Below are 18291 nucleotides of genomic sequence, written 5' to 3' on the forward strand. Positions count from 1 at the left end.
AATAACATACATGGTAACAGGATCCGAAGATGAACAGATATATGTATGAATAATTGACCAGATTCTGTACTGCCAGACAATCACAAGACTCTAATCAAAATTACTCCAGTCAGAAATATAAATTCAATGTAAAAAACCAACATAAGTAAGGAGAAATAAACTGGGGGTTTGTCTGAGCACATTCTACTCTAATTTACAACCGAGAAACACGACGTCCAGGAAGACTCTGTTGCCCTAGTAACAAGAGTTGAGAATGTAATAATGCTGCCGCTTTGTGGCTGTTTCCCACAGCAGCAGCTTTCAACACGGTGCTAATGGTCACTTAACATTCACAAGGACTGCAGGGCTGTAAATGACACCTGCCCTCAAAAAATGCCCTGGGGTAGGGAATAGCCAAGAAAATTCAACACCTGACAAATTTTTCAAGAAGTCAATATGAAGAGGGAAGTTGTTCTCACTCTTTTAAAAAAAGGAAAAAAGAAAAAAAAGGACATGTGTAAAGCTCAGTATAAGGAATTATTAGGCTCATGCAAATCCAACCTCCGAAAAGGTTTCACCGCACACCAGTCAAATGACCATCAGCAAAAAGTCTACAAACTATAAATGCTGAAGGGGTTTTAGAGAACTGTGTACCTTCTAGCTGCTGGTGGGATGGAAAGTGGTAACAGCACTAATGAAAACTGAATGGAGCTGCTTTAAAAGGTAAAAATTGAACTACCATATGATCCGGCAGGGCCCCTTCTGGGCCTATAACCTAAGACCACCAGAATCGGAAAGACAGAGGCAGGCAAATGTGCACTGCAGCAATATTTAAATAGCCAAGACATGGAAGCAAAAAAAAAGGTCCATAAACCGATGAATGGACAAAGAAGACGTGGTATATGTACAGAATGGAATGTTAGCCACGAAAAAAATCAAACAGTGCCGTTTGCAGCACCACAGACGAGCCTACAGATAATCACACAACGTGAAGTAAGTCAAAATGCGAAAGACAAATGTCCCATGATATCACTTATGTTATCTGAAAATTCATAAAAATGAACATATTTCCATAGAGAAAGACAGTCTCAGATTGAGAAGGCAAACTTATGGTTAAGCCAGTGAAAAGGTGTGACGAATGCATAAATTCGGATATTGGGTTAACAAACATATACTAATACATATAAAATATATCATCACCCAAGACCTATGGAATACCAAGAGGGGTCTACTCAACACTCTGTAATAACCTACATGGAAAAGGACACAAAGATCAAGATATATATATGTGTAGGTGTAAATGAACAGGATTCTGCACACCTAGAACAAACGACATTTTAAAATCCAATTTGCTCTGATCAATACTAAAAATTAAAGACATAAACAAGAATTAAGGAGGCTGAAACTTATGGGGGCTTGTCCTGGCACATTCCACTCTAATCTGCAACCTAAAAGCACAACTTGCAGGAAGGTTCTGTTTCCCTAGCAAGCAGAGTTGGTAACGCAGAAATGCTGCCACCCTAAGGCCGTTTCCTCAAACAGCAGCTTTAAATCCACTGCTAATGGTCACTAATATTGCCAAGGACTGCAGGGGTGTAAACGAGACATGCCCTCCAAAAATGTCCTGGGGTACGGAATGGCCAAAAAATTCAAACACAGCAAATTTTTCAACAAGGCAATTTGAAGGATGTTGATAAAAGCTCGACATCAGGAATTATTAGACACATGCAAATCCAACCTACCCAAAGGTATCACCTCACACCGGTCAGAATGACCATCAGCAAAAAGTCTACAAACAGTAGATGTTGAAGAAGTTGTGGAGAATAGCATAACCTCTAGGTCTAAGTGGGATGTAAACTGGTAACAGCCAATAAAAGGAATAGAATGGCAGTGCGTTTGAAGGTAAAAATTGAGTTACCATATGATCCAGAAGGCCCACTATTGGGCCTGTAACCTGTGAAGGCCAGAATCAAAAAGACACAGGATGGAAAATCGTGTAGTGCATCAGTATTTACAATAGCCAAGACATGGAAGCAACAAAAATGTCCATCATCAGATGAATGGACGAAAAAGAGGTCCACGTACACAATGCAATATTAGACAGGGAAAAGAATGAAACAATGCTGTTTGCAGCACCATAGATGAGGCTAGAGATAATCACACATCTTGAAGTAAGTCAGAAAGCGAGAGACACATATCCTATAATATCACGTATAGGTGTTATCTAAAAATTGATATTAATGAACTTATTTCCACAGAGAAGGACACTCACGTATTCAGAACACAAACTTGTGGTTAACCAAGCGGAAAGGTGTGACGAATGTATAACGGAGGATATTGGGTTTTAACAGACATATGCTAATACTTATAAAATATAGAATCACCAAAAACATACCGAATACCAAGAGAGGTCTACACAACATTCTGTCATTACCTATATGGAAGAGGATCCAAACATGAAAAGATATATGTATCAATGAAACAGATTCTGTACACCTAGAACAAACACAACATTGCAATCAAATTTGCTCTGATAAAAATGAACATTAAACTAAGAATACCAACAACAAATAAGTAGCCATAAGTTTTGGGGGGTTTGTCCTGGCACATTCCACTCTAATTTACAACCTACAAACAGGACTTCCAGGAAGGCTCTGTTGCCCTAGTAACCAGAGTTGGGAGTATAAACATGCTGCCGCCTTGTGGCCGTTTCCTGTAACAGCAGCTTTAAACCCAGTGCTAATGGGTACTTAATATTCACAATTACTACAGAGTTGTAAATGACACCTGCCCTCAAAAACTATCCAGGTGTAGGTAATGGCCACAGGAATTCAGAACACGGCAAATTTTTCAAGGAAACAATTTGAAGAGGTAAGTTTTTCTGTTCAACTTTTAAAAAAAAGAAAAGAAAACGGACGTGGATTAAAAGCTCAATATCAGGAAGTATTAGATGCATGCAAATCTAAACTACACAAAGGTATCACCACCCAACACTCCAAATGCCAACAGTAAAAAGTCTACAAACAATAAATGCTGAAGGGGTTTTAGAGGACTGTGTACCCTCTAGTTGCTGGTGGGATGTCAACTGGTAACAGCCAGTAGTGAGAACAGAATGGAGGTGCGTTTAAAGGTAAAAATTAGACTACCATATGATCTGGTAGGCCCGCTGCTGGGCCTATCCCCTGAGAAGACCAGAATCCAAAAGACACAGGCTGGCAATCCTGCACTGCATCAATATTTAGCATAGCCAAGAGTGGGAAGAAACCAAAATGTCCATCAACAGATGAATGCCCAAAGAAGAACTGGTCCATGTACACAATGGAATATTCAGCATGGAAAAGAATGAAACACTGCTCTTTGCAGCACCATAGGTGAGCCTAGATATAATCACAGAACATGAGGTAAGTCGGAAAGCAGACGACAAATATCCTGTGATATCACTTATAGGCGTTACCTAACAACTGACACAAATGAACATATTTCCACAGAGAAAGACACTCACGGACTTGGAAAACAAACTATGGTTATGTAAAAGGAAAGCTGGGAGCAATGGATAAATGAAGATTAGGGTCACCATACGTATACAAATACATATTAAATACATATATCAAAAAGACCAACCATATACCAAGGAAGGTCTACTGAACTCGCTGTAATAATTTATACGGGGGCTTCCCTGGTGGCGCCGTGGTTAAGAATCCGCCTGCCAGTGCAGGGGACATGGGTTCGATCCCTGGTCCAGGAAGATCCCACATGCTGCAGAGCAAATAAGCCCGTGCACAACTACTGAGCCTGCGCTCTAGAGCCCAGGAGCCACAACTACTGAGCCCACGTGCCACAACTACTGAAGCCCGCATGCCTAGAGACCGTGCTCTGCAACAAGACAAGCCACTGCAGGGAGAAGCCCGTGCAGCGCAATGGAGAGTAGCCCCCGCTCACCGCAGCTAGAAAAAGCCCACATGCAGCAGCGAAGATCCAACTCAGCCAAAAATAAATAATTAAATTAAATAAATTTATTAAAAAAATAATAGTAATTTACATGGGAAGAGGATCTGCACATGAATAGATATATATAATATTCAATTGAACCTGATTGTGCACACCTGGAACAAACACTATTCTAATCATTACCCCAATTTAAAAAATTAAAACCACGAACAACAATTAATGAGACATAAACTTATTGAGGTTATCCCTGGCACATTCCATTCTAATTTACAACCTAGGAAAACCACTTTCAGGAAGGCTCTTCTGCCCTAATAACCAGATTTGGGAATGGAGAAATGCTGCGGCCTGGTAGCCGTTTCCCACAAAAGCAGCTTTAAACACAGGGCTAACGATCACTTAAGATTCACAGGAATTGTAGGGCTGTCAATGACACGTGTCCTCAAAAAATGTCCTGGGTAGGTAATGGCCAAAACAGTTCACAACACAGAGAATTTTTCAAGAAAACAATTTGAAGAGGTAAGTTTTACTCACTCTTTTATTTTAAAAAAAAGAGGAACATGGATAAAAGCTCAATATCAGGCTTTATTGGTTGGATGCAAATCCAAACTACAAAAAGATGTCGCCACCCAATATTCAAAATGCCATCAGTAAAAAGTCTACAAACTATGAATGCTGACGGGTGTGTGGAGAAATGCATACCCGCTATGCTGTTGGTTGGAAGTAAACTGGTAACAGCTAATTAGGAGAACAGAATGGAGCTGCATTTATAAGGTAAAAATTGAGCTACCATATGATGCGGCCGATCCCCTAAAGGGCCTATACCTTAAGAAGACCAGAATCGGAAAGACACAGACAGGCAAACATGCACTGCAGCAATATTTACAATAGCCTAGACATGCAAGCAAACAAGATGTCCATCAACAGACAAATGGACAAAGAAGAAGTAGTGTATGTACCGATTTGAATATTAGCCTCGGAATAAAATGAACAATGCCATTTTCATGACTACAGATGAGCCTAGAAATAATCATATTAGGTCAAGTAAGTGAAAAGGCAATCGCAAATATCCCATGATATCATTTATAGATGTTATCCTAAGATTGCTACCAATGAACATATTTCCACAGAGAAAGACACTCACAGACTTATAAACAAACTAATGGTTAACCAAAATGAAAGGTGGGAGGATCGATAAATTAGGATTATGGGGGTAACATACATATACTAATATATGTTAACATACATACATTAACGTATGTTAAATGTCTATAAACATATAAACTATATGAATTATATAATCTCCAATATATATAAAGTATATAATGACCAAACACCTACCAAATACCAAGGGAGGTCTACTCAACACTCTGTAATAACATACATGGTAACAGGATCCGAAGATGAACAGATATATGTATGAATAATTGACCAGATTCTGTACTGCCAGACAATCACAAGACTCTAATCAAAATTACTCCAGTCAGAAATATAAATTCAATGTAAAAAACCAACATAAGTAAGGAGAAATAAACTGGGGGTTTGTCTGAGCACATTCTACTCTAATTTACAACCGAGAAACACGACGTCCAGGAAGACTCTGTTGCCCTAGTAACAAGAGTTGAGAACGTAATAATGCTGCCGCCTTGTGGCTGTTTCTCACAACAGCAGCTTTCAACACCGCCAAATGTCACGTAATATTCACAAGGACTGCAGGGCTGTAAATATCACCTGCCCTCAAAAAATGTCCTTGGGTAGGGAATAGCCAAGAAAATACAACGCATGACAAATTTTTCAAGAAGTCAATATGAAGAGGGAAGTTGTACTCACTCTTTAAAAAACAAGAAAAATAGAAAGAAAAGGACATGCCTAAAGTGCAGTATAAGGAATTATTAGACGCATGCAAATCAACCTCCGAAAAGGTTTCACCGCACACCAGTCAAATGACCATCAGCAAAAAATCTACAAACTATAAATGCTGAAGGGGTTTTAGAGAACTGTGTACCTTCTAGCTGCTGGTGGGATGGAATGTGGTAACAGCACTAATGAAAATAGAATGGAGGTGCTTTAAAAGGTAAAAATTGAGTTACCATATGATCCGGCAGGGCACCTTCTGGGCCTATAACTTAAGACCACCAGAATCGGAAAGACAGAAGCAGGCAAATGTGCACTGCAGCAATATTTAAATAGCCAAGACATGGAAGTAAAAAAAGGTCCATGAACAGATAAATGGACAAAGAACAAGTGGTATATGTACAGAATGGAATATTAGCCATGAAAAAAATAAAACAATGCCATTTGCAGCACCACAGATGAGGCTAGAGATAATCACACAACTTGAAATAAGTCAGAAAGCAAGAGACACATATCCTATGATATCACGTATAGGTGATTCCGGAAAATTGATATTAATGAACTTATTTCCACAGAGAAGGACAGTCACGTATTCAGAACACAAACTTGTGGTTAACCAAGCAGAAAGGTGTGACGAATGTATAACGCAGGATATTGGGTTTTAATAGACATATGGTAATATTTATAAAATATAGAATCACCAAACACATACCAAATACCAAGAGAGGTCTACACAACATTCTGTAAAGCCTATATGGAACAGGATCCAAACATGAAAAGATATATGTATAAATGAAACAGATTCTGTACACCTAGAACAAACACAACATTGCAATCAAATTTGCTCTGATAAAAATGAAAATTAAACTAAGAATACCAACAACAAATAAGTAGCCATAAGATTTGGGGGGTTTGTCCTGGTGCATTCCACTCTAATTTACAACCTAGGAAAACCACTTTCAGGAAGGCTCTTCTGCCCTCGTAACCAGATTTGGGAATGGAGAAAGGCTGCCGCCTGGTGGCCTTTTCCCACAACAGCAGCTTTAAACACAGGGCTAACGGTCACTTAAGATTCTCAGCAAGGGTAGAGCTGTAAATGACACGTGTCCTCAAAAAATGTCCTGGGCAGGTAATGGCCAAAAAAGTTCACAACACAGAGAATTTTTCAAGAAAACAATTTGAAGAGGTAAGTTTTACTCACTCTTTTATTTCCAAAAAAAAGAGGAACATGGATAAAAGCTCAATATCAGGCATTATTGGTTGGATGCAAATCCAAACTACAAAAAGATGTCGCCACCCAATATTCAAAATGCCATCAGTAAAAAGTCTACAAACTATGAATGCTGACGGGTGTGTGGAGAAATGCATACCCGCTATGCTGTTGGTTGGAAGTAAACTGGTAACAGCTAATTAGGAGAACAGAATGGAGCTGCATTTATAAGGTAAAAATTGAGCTACCATATGATGCGGCCGATCCCCTAATGGGCCTATACCTTAAGAAGACCAGAATCGGAAAGACACAGACAGGCAAACATGCACTGCAGCAATATTTACAATAGCCTAGACATACAAGCAAACAAGATGTCCATCAACAGACAAATGGACAAAGAAGAAGTAGTGTATGTACCGATTTGAATATTAGCCTCGGAATAAAATGAACAATGCCATTTTCATGACTACAGATGAGCCTAGAAATAATCATATTAGGTCAAGTAAGTGAAAAGGCAATCACAAATATCCCATGATATCATTTATAGATGTTATCCTAAGATTGCTACCAATGAACATATTTCCACAGAGAAAGACACTCACAGACTTATAAACAAACTAATGGTTAACCAAAATGAAAGGTGGGAGGATCGATAAATTAGGATTATGGGGGTAACATACATATACTAATATATGTTAACATACATACATTAACGTATGTTAAATGTCTATAAACATATAAACTATATGAATTATATAATCTCCAATATATATAAAGTATATAATGACCAAACACCTACCAAATACCAAGGGAGGTCTACTCAACACTCTGTAATAACATACATGGTAACAGGATCCGAAGATGAACAGATATATGTATGAATAATTGACCAGATTCTGTACTGCCAGACAATCACAAGACTCTAATCAAAATTACTCCAGTCAGAAATATAAATTCAATGTAAAAAACCAACATAAGTAAGGAGAAATAAACTGGGGGTTTGTCTGAGCACATTCTACTCTAATTTACAACCGAGAAACACGACGTCCAGGAAGACTCTGTTGCCCTAGTAACAAGAGTTGAGAACGTAATAATGCTGCCGCTTTGTGGCTGTTTCCCACAGCAGCAGCTTTCAACACGGTGCTAATGGTCACTTAACATTCACAAGGACTGCAGGGCTGTAAATGACACCTGCCCTCAAAAAATGCCCTGGGGTAGGGAATAGCCAAGAAAATTCAACACCTGACAAATTTTGCAAGAAGTCAATATGAAGAGGGAAGTTGTTCTCACTCTTTTAAAAAAAGGAAAAAAGAAAAAAAAGGACATGTGTAAAGCTCAGTATAAGGAATTATTAGGCTCATGCAAATCCAACCTCCGAAAAGGTTTCACCGCACACCAGTCAAATGACCATCAGCAAAAAGTCTACAAACTATAAATGCTGAAGGGGTTTTAGAGAACTGTGTACCTTCTAGCTGCTGGTGGGATGGAAAGTGGTAACAGCACTAATGAAAACTGAATGGAGCTGCTTTAAAAGGTAAAAATTGAGCTACCATATGATCCGGCAGGGCCCCTTCTGGGCCTATAACCTAAGACCACCAGAATCGGAAAGACAGAGGCAGGCAAATGTGCACTGCAGCAATATTTAAATAGCCAAGACATGGACGCAAAAAAAAAAGGTCCATAAACCGATGAATGGACAAAGAAGACGTGGTATATGTACAGAATGGAATGTTAGTCACGAAAAAAATCAAACAGTGCCGTTTGCAGCACCACAGACGAGCCTACAGATAATCACACAACGTGAAGTAAGTCAAAATGCGAAAGACAAATGTCCCATGATATCACTTATGTTATCTGAAAATTCATAAAAATGAACATATTTCCATAGAGAAAGACAGTCTCAGATTGAGAAGGCAAACTTATGGTTAAGCCAGTGAAAAGGTGTGACGAATGCATAAATTCGGATATTGGGTTAACAAACATATACTAATACATATAAAATATATCATCACCCAAGACCTATGGAATACCAAGAGGGGTCTACTCAACACTCTGTAATAACCTACATGGAAAAGGACACAAAGATCAAGATATATATACGTGTAGGTGTAAATGAACAAGATTCTGCACACCTAGAACAAACGACATTTTAAAATCCAATTTGCTCTGATCAATACTAAAAATTAAAGACATAAACAAGAATTAAGGAGGCTGAAACTTATGGGGGCTTGTCCTGGCACATTCCACTCTAATCTGCAACCTAAAAGCACAACTTGCAGGAAGGTTCTGTTTCCCTAGCAAGCAGAGTTGGTAACGCAGAAATGCTGCCACCCTAAGGCCGTTTCCTCAAACAGCAGCTTTAAATCCACTGCTAATGGTCACTAATATTGCCAAGGACTGCAGGGGTGTAAACGAGACATGCCCTCCAAAAATGTCCTGGGGTACGGAATGGCCAAAAAATTCAAACACAGCAAATTTTTCAACAAGGCAATTTGAAGGATGTTGATAAAAGCTCGACATCAGGAATTATTAGACACATGCAAATCCAACCTACCCAAAGGTATCACCTCACACCGGTCAGAATGACCATCAGCAAAAAGTCTACAAACAGTAGATGTTGAAGAAGTTGTGGAGAATAGCATAACCTCTAGGTCTAAGTGGGATGTAAACTGGTAACAGCCAATAAAAGGAATAGAATGGCAGTGCGTTTGAAGGTAAAAATTGAGTTACCATATGATCCAGAAGGCCCACTATTGGGCCTGTAACCTGTGAAGGCCAGAATCAAAAAGACACAGGATGGAAAATCGTGTAGTGCATCAGTATTTACAATAGCCAAGACATGGAAGCAACAAAAATGTCCATCATCAGATGAATGGACGAAAAAGAGGTCCACGTACACAATGCAATATTAGACAGGGAAAAGAATGAAACAATGCTGTTTGCAGCACCATAGATGAGGCTAGAGATAATCACACATCTTGAAGTAAGTCAGAAAGCGAGAGACACATATCCTATGATATCACGTATAGGTGTTATCTAAAAATTGATATTAATGAACTTATTTCCACAGAGAAGGACACTCACGTATTCAGAACACAAACTTGTGGTTAACCAAGCGGAAAGGTGTGACGAATGTATAACGGAGGATATTGGGTTTTAACAGACATATGCTAATACTTATAAAATATAGAATCACCAAAAACGTACCGAATACCAAGAGAGGTCTACACAACATTCTGTCATTACCTATATGGAAGAGGATCCAAACATGAAAAGATATATGTATCAATGAAACAGATTCTGTACACCTAGAACAAACACAACATTGCAATCAAATTTGCTCTGATAAAAATGAAAATTAAACTAAGAATACCAACAACAAATAAGTAGCCATAAGTTTTGGGGGGTTTGTCCTGGCACATTCCACTCTAATTTACAACCTACAAACAGGACTTCCAGGAAGGCTCTGTTGCCCTAGTAACCAGAGTTGGGAGTATAGACATGCGGCCGCCTTGTGGCCGTTTCCTGTAACAGCAGCTTTAAACCCAGTGCTAATGGGTACTTAATATTGACAATTACTACAGAGTTGTAAATGACACCTGCCCTCAAAAAATATCCAGGTGTAGGTAATGGCCACAGGAATTCAGAACACGGCAAATTTTTCAAGGAAACAATTTGAAGAGGTAAGTTTTTCTGTTCAACTTTAAAAAAAAAGAAAAGAAAACGGACGTGGATTAAAAGCTCAATATCGGGAAGTATTAGATGCATGCAAATCTAAACTACGCAAAGGTATCACCACCCAACACTCCAAATGCCATCAGTAAAAAGTCTACAAACAATAAATGCTGAAGGGGTTTTAGAGGACTGTGTACCCTCTAGTTGCTGGTGGGATGTCAACTGGTATCAGCCAGTAGTGAGAACAGAATGGAGGTGCGTTTAAAGGTAAAAATTAGACTACCATATGATCTAGTAGCCCACTGCTGGGCCTATCCCCGGAGAAGACCAGAATCCAAAAGACACAGGCTGGCAATCCTGCACTGCATCAATATTTAGCATAGCCAAGAGTTGGAAGAAACCAAAATGTCCATCAACAGATGAATGCCCAAAGAAGAAGTGGTCCATGTACACAATGGAATATTCAGCATGGAAAAGAATGAAACACTGCTCTTTGCAGCACCATAGATGAGCCTAGAGATAATCACAGAACATGAGGTAAGTCGGAAAGCAGATGACAAATATCCTCTGATATCACTTGTAGGTGTTACCTAACAACTGACACAAATGAACATATTTCCACAGAGAAAGACACTCACGGACTTGGAAAACAAACTATGGTTTTGTCAAACGAAAGCTGGGAGGAATGGATAAATGAAGATTAGGGTTACCATACGTATACAAATACATATTAAATACATATCTCAAAAAGACCAACCATATACCAAGGAAGGTCTACTGAACGCGCTGTAATAATTTATACGGGGGCTTCCCTGGTGGCGCCATGGTTAAGAATCCGCCTGCCAGTGCAGGGGACATGGGTTCGATCCCTGGTCCAGGAAGATCCCACATGCTGCAGAGCAAATAAGCCCGTGCACCACAACTACTGAGCCTGCGCTCTAGAGCCCAGGAGCCACAACTACTGAGCCCATGTGCCACAACTACTGAAGCCCGCATGCCTAGAGACCATGCTCTGCAACAAGACAAGCCACTGCAGGGAGAAGCCCGTGCAGCGCAATGGAGAGTAGCCCCCACTCACCGCAACTAGAGAAAGCCCACATGCAGCAGCGAAGAGCCAACTCAGCCAAAAATAAATAATTAAATTAAATAAATTTATTAAAAAAATAATAGTAATTTACATGGGAAGAGGATCTGCACATGAATAGATATATATAATATTCAATTGAACCTGATTGTGCACACCTGGAACAAACACTATTCTAATCATTACCCCAATTTAAAAAATTAAAACCACGAACAACAATTAATGAGACATAAACTTATTGGGGTTATCCCTGGCACATTCCATTCTAATTTACAACCTAGGAAAACCACTTTCAGGAAGGCTCTTCTGCCCTCGTAACCAGATTTGGGAATGGAGAAAGGCTGCCGCCTGGTGGCCGTTTCCTACAAAAGCAGCTTTAAACACAGGGCTAACGGTCACTTAAGATTCACAGGAATTGTAGGGCTGTCAATGACACGTGTCGTCAAAAAATGTCCTGGGTAGGTAATGGCCAAAAAAGTTCACAACACAGAGAATTTTTCAAGAAAACAATTTGAAGAGGTAAGTTTTACTCACTCTTTTATTTCCAAAAAAAAGAGGAACATGGATAAAAGCTCAATATCAGGCATTATTGGTTGGATGCAAATCCAAACTACAAAAAGATGTCGCCACCCAATATTCAAAATGCCATCAGTAAAAAGTCTACAAACTATGAATGCTGACGGGTGTGTGGAGAAATGCATACCCGCTATGCTGTTGGTTGGAAGTAAACTGGTAACAGCTAATTAGGAGAACAGAATGGAGCTGCATTTATAAGGTAAAAATTGAGCTACCATATGATGCGGCCGATCCCCTAATGGGCCTATACCTTAAGAAGACCAGAATCGGAAAGACACAGACAGGCAAACATGCACTGCAGCAATATTTACAATAGCCTAGACATACAAGCAAACAAGATGTCCATCAACAGACAAATGGACAAAGAAGAAGTAGTGTATGTACCGATTTGAATATTAGCCTCGGAATAAAATGAACAATGCCATTTTCATGACTACAGATGAGCCTAGAAATAATCATATTAGGTCAAGTAAGTGAAAAGGCAATCACAAATATCCCATGATATCATTTATAGATGTTATCCTAAGATTGCTACCAATGAACATATTTCCACAGAGAAAGACACTCACAGACTTATAAACAAACTAATGGTTAACCAAAATGAAAGGTGGGAGGATCGATAAATTAGGATTATGGGGGTAACATACATATACTAATATATGTTAACATACATACATTAACGTATGTTAAATGTCTATAAACATATAAACTATATGAATTATATAATCTCCAATATATATAAAGTATATAATGACCAAACACCTACCAAATACCAAGGGAGTTCTACTCAATACTCTGTAATAACATACATGGTAACAGGATCCGAAGATGAACAGATATATGTATGAATAATTGACCAGATTCTGTACTGCCAGACAATCACAAGACTCTAATCAAAATTACTCCAGTCAGAAATATAAATTCAATGTAAAAAACCAACATAAGTAAGGAGAAATAAACTGGGGGTTTGTCTGAGCACATTCTACTCTAATTTACAACCGAGAAACACGACGTCCAGGAAGACTCTGTTGCCCTAGTAACAAGAGTTGAGAACGTAATAATGCTGCCGCCTTGTGGCTGTTTCTCACAACAGCAGCTTTCAACACCGCCAAATGTCACTTAATATTCACAAGGACTGCAGGGCTGTAAATGACACCTGCCCTCAAAAAATGTCCTTGGGTAGGGAATAGCCAAGAAAATACAACACATGACAAATTTTTCAAGAAGTCAATATGAAGAGGGAAGTTGTACTCACTCTTTAAAAAACAAGAAAAATAGAAAGAAGAGGACATGCCTAAAGTGCAGTATAAGGAATTATTAGACGCATGCAAATCAACCTCCGAAAAGGTTTCACCGCACACCAGTCAAATGACCATCAGCAAAAAGTCTACAAACTATAAATGCTGAAGGGGTTTTAGAGAACTGTGTACCTTCTAGCTGCTGGTGGGATGGAATGTGGTAACAGCACTAATGAAAATAGAATGGAGGTGATTTAAAAGGTAAAAATTGAGTTACCATATGATCCGGCAGGGCAACTTCTGGGCCTATAACTTAAGACCACCAGAATCGGAAAGACAGAAGCAGGCAAATGTGCACTGCAGCAATATTTAAATAGCCAAGACATGGAAGCAAAAAAAGGTCCATGAACAGATAAATGGACAAAGAACAAGTGGTATATGTACAGAATGGAATATTAGCCATGAAAAAAATAAAACAATGCCATTTGCAGCACCACAGATGAGGCTAGAGATAATCACACAACTTGAAATAAGTCAGAAAGCAAGAGACACATATCGTATGATATCACGTATAGGTGATTCCGGAAAATTGATATTAATGAACTTATTTCCACAGAGAAGGACAGTCACGTATTCAGAACACAAACTTGTGGTTAACCAAGCGGAAAGGTGTGACGAATGTATAACGCAGGATATTGGGTTTTAATAGACATATGGTAATATTTATAAAATATAGAATCAACAAACACATACCAAATACCAAGAGAGGTCTACACAACATTCTGTAAAGCCTATATGGAACAGGATCCAAACATGAAAAGATATATGTATAAATGAAACAGATTCTGTACACCTAGAACAAACACAACATTGCAATCAAATTTGCTCTGATAAAAATGAAAATTAAACTAAGAATACCAACAACAAATAAGTAGCCATAAGTTTTGGGGGGTTTGTCCTGGCGCATTCCACTCTAATTTACAACCTAGGAAAACCACTTTCAGGAAGGCTCTTCTGCCCTCGTAACCAGATTTGGGAATGGAGAAAGGCTGCCGCCTGGTGGCCTTTTCCCACAACAGCAGCTTTAAACACAGGGCTAACGGTCACTTAAGATTCTCAGCAAGGGTAGACCTGTAAATGACACGTGTCCTCAAAAAATGTCCTGGGTAGGTAATGGCCAAAAAAGTTCACAACACAGAGAATTTTTCAAGAAAACAATTTGAAGAGGTAAGTTTTACTCACTCTTTTATTTCCAAAAAAAAGAGGAACATGGATAAAAGCTCAATATCAGGCATTATTGGTTGGATGCAAATCCAAACTACAAAAAGATGTCGCCACCCAATATTCAAAATGCCATCAGTAAAAAGTCTACAAACTATGAATGCTGACGGGTGTGTGGAGAAATGCATACCCGCTATGCTGTTGGTTGCAAGTAAACTGGTAACAGCTAATTAGGAGAACAAAATGGAGCTGCATTTATAAGGTAAAAATTGAGCTACCATATGATGCGGCCGATTCCCTAATGGGCTTATACCTTAAGAAGACCAGAATCGGAAAGACACAGACAGGCAAACATGCACTGCAGCAATATTTACAATAGCCTAGACATACAAGCAAACAAGATGTCCATCAACAGACAAATGGACAAAGAAGAAGTAGTGTATGTACCGATTTGAATATTAGCCTCGGAATAAAATGAACAATGCCATTTTCATGACTACAGATGAGCCTAGAAATAATCATATTAGGTCAAGTAAGTGAAAAGGCAATCACAAATATCCCATGATATCATTTATAGATGTTATCCTAAGATTGCTACCAATGAACATATTTCCACAGAGAAAGACACTCACAGACTTATAAACAAACTAATGGTTAACCAAAATGAAAGGTGGGAGGATCGATAAATTAGGATTATGGGGGTAACATACATATACTAATATATGTTAACATACATACATTAACGTATGTTAAATGTCTATAAACATATAAACTATATGAATTATATAATCTCCAATATATATAAAGTATATAATGACCAAACACCTACCAAATACCAAGGGAGGTCTACTCAACACTCTGTAATAACATACATGGTAACAGGATCCGAAGATGAACAGATATATGTATGAATAATTGACCAGATTCTGTACTGCCAGACAATCACAAGACTCTAATCAAAATTACTCCAGTCAGAAATATAAATTCAATGTAAAAAACCAACATAAGTAAGGAGAAATAAACTGGGGGTTTGTCTGAGCACATTCTACTCTAATTTACAACCGAGAAACACGACGTCCAGGAAGACTCTGTTGCCCTAGTAACAAGAGTTGAGAATGTAATAATGCTGCCGCTTTGTGGCTGTTTCCCACAGCAGCAGCTTTCAACACGGTGCTAATGGTCACTTAACATTCACAAGGACTGCAGGGCTGTAAATGACACCTGCCCTCAAAAAATGCCCTGGGGTAGGGAATAGCCAAGAAAATTCAACACCTGACAAATTTTTCAAGAAGTCAATATGAAGAGGGAAGTTGTTCTCACTCTTTTAAAAAAAGGAAAAAAGAAAAAAAGGACATGTGTAAAGCTCAGTATAAGGAATTATTAGGCTCATGCAAATCCAACCTCCGAAAAGGTTTCACCGCACACCAGTCAAATGACCATCAGCAAAAAGTCTACAAACTATAAATGCTGAAGGGGTTTTAGAGAACTGTGTACCTTCTAGCTGCTGGTGGGATGGAAAGTGGTAACAGCACTAATGAAAACTGAATGGAGCTGCTTTAAAAGGTAAAAATTGAACTACCATATGATCCGGCAGGGCCCCTTCTGGGCCTATAACCTAAGACCACCAGAATCGGAAAGACAGAGGCAGGCAAATGTGCACTGCAGCAATATTTAAATAGCCAAGACATGGAAGCAAAAAAAAAGGTCCATAAACCGATGAATGGACAAAGAAGACGTGGTATATGTACAGAATGGAATGTTAGCCACGAAAAAAATCAAACAGTGCCGTTTGCAGCACCACAGACGAGCCTACAGATAATCACACAACGTGAAGTAAGTCAAAATGCGAAAGACAAATGTCCCATGATATCACTTATGTTATCTGAAAATTCATAAAAATGAACATATTTCCATAGAGAAAGACAGTCTCAGATTGAGAAGGCAAACTTATGGTTAAGCCAGTGAAAAGGTGTGACGAATGCATAAATTCGGATATTGGGTTAACAAACATATACTAATACATATAAAATATATCATCACCCAAGACCTATGGAATACCAAGAGGGGTCTACTCAACACTCTGTAATAACCTACATGGAAAAGGACACAAAGATCAAGATATATATATGTGTAGGTGTAAATGAACAGGATTCTGCACACCTAGAACAAACGACATTTTAAAATCCAATTTGCTCTGATCAATACTAAAAATTAAAGACATAAACAAGAATTAAGGAGGCTGAAACTTATGGGGGCTTGTCCTGGCACATTCCACTCTAATCTGCAACCTAAAAGCACAACTTGCAGGAAGGTTCTGTTTCCCTAGCAAGCAGAGTTGGTAACGCAGAAATGCTGCCACCCTAAGGCCGTTTCCTCAAACAGCAGCTTTAAATCCACTGCTAATGGTCACTAATATTGCCAAGGACTGCAGGGGTGTAAACGAGACATGCCCTCCAAAAATGTCCTGGGGTACGGAATGGCCAAAAAATTCAAACACAGCAAATTTTTCAACAAGGCAATTTGAAGGATGTTGATAAAAGCTCGACATCAGGAATTATTAGACACATGCAAATCCAACCTACCCAAAGGTATCACCTCACACCGGTCAGAATGACCATCAGCAAAAAGTCTACAAACAGTAGATGTTGAAGAAGTTGTGGAGAATAGCATAACCTCTAGGTCTAAGTGGGATGTAAACTGGTAACAGCCAATAAAAGGAATAGAATGGCAGTGCGTTTGAAGGTAAAAATTGAGTTACCATATGATCCAGAAGGCCCACTATTGGGCCTGTAACCTGTGAAGGCCAGAATCAAAAAGACACAGGATGGAAAATCGTGTAGTGCATCAGTATTTACAATAGCCAAGACATGGAAGCAACAAAAATGTCCATCATCAGATGAATGGACGAAAAAGAGGTCCACGTACACAATGCAATATTAGACAGGGAAAAGAATGAAACAATGCTGTTTGCAGCACCATAGATGAGGCTAGAGATAATCACACATCTTGAAGTAAGTCAGAAAGCGAGAGACACATATCCTATGATATCACGTATAGGTGTTATCTAAAAATTGATATTAATGAACTTATTTCCACAGAGAAGGACACTCACGTATTCAGAACACAAACTTGTGGTTAACCAAGCGGAAAGGTGTGACGAATGTATAACGGAGGATATTGGGTTTTAACAGACATATGCTAATACTTATAAAATATAGAATCACCAAAAACATACCGAATACCAAGAGAGGTCTACACAACATTCTGTCATTACCTATATGGAAGAGGATCCAAACATGAAAAGATATATGTATCAATGAAACAGATTCTGTACACCTAGAACAAACACAACATTGCAATCAAATTTGCTCTGATAAAAATGAACATTAAACTAAGAATACCAACAACAAATAAGTAGCCATAAGTTTTGGGGGGTTTGTCCTGGCACATTCCACTCTAATTTACAACCTACAAACAGGACTTCCAGGAAGGCTCTGTTGCCCTAGTAA

This window comes from Balaenoptera borealis (genome assembly GCF_965194805.1).
Source record: "Balaenoptera borealis genome assembly, chromosome: 7".
NCBI lineage: Eukaryota > Metazoa > Chordata > Mammalia > Artiodactyla > Balaenopteridae > Balaenoptera > Balaenoptera borealis.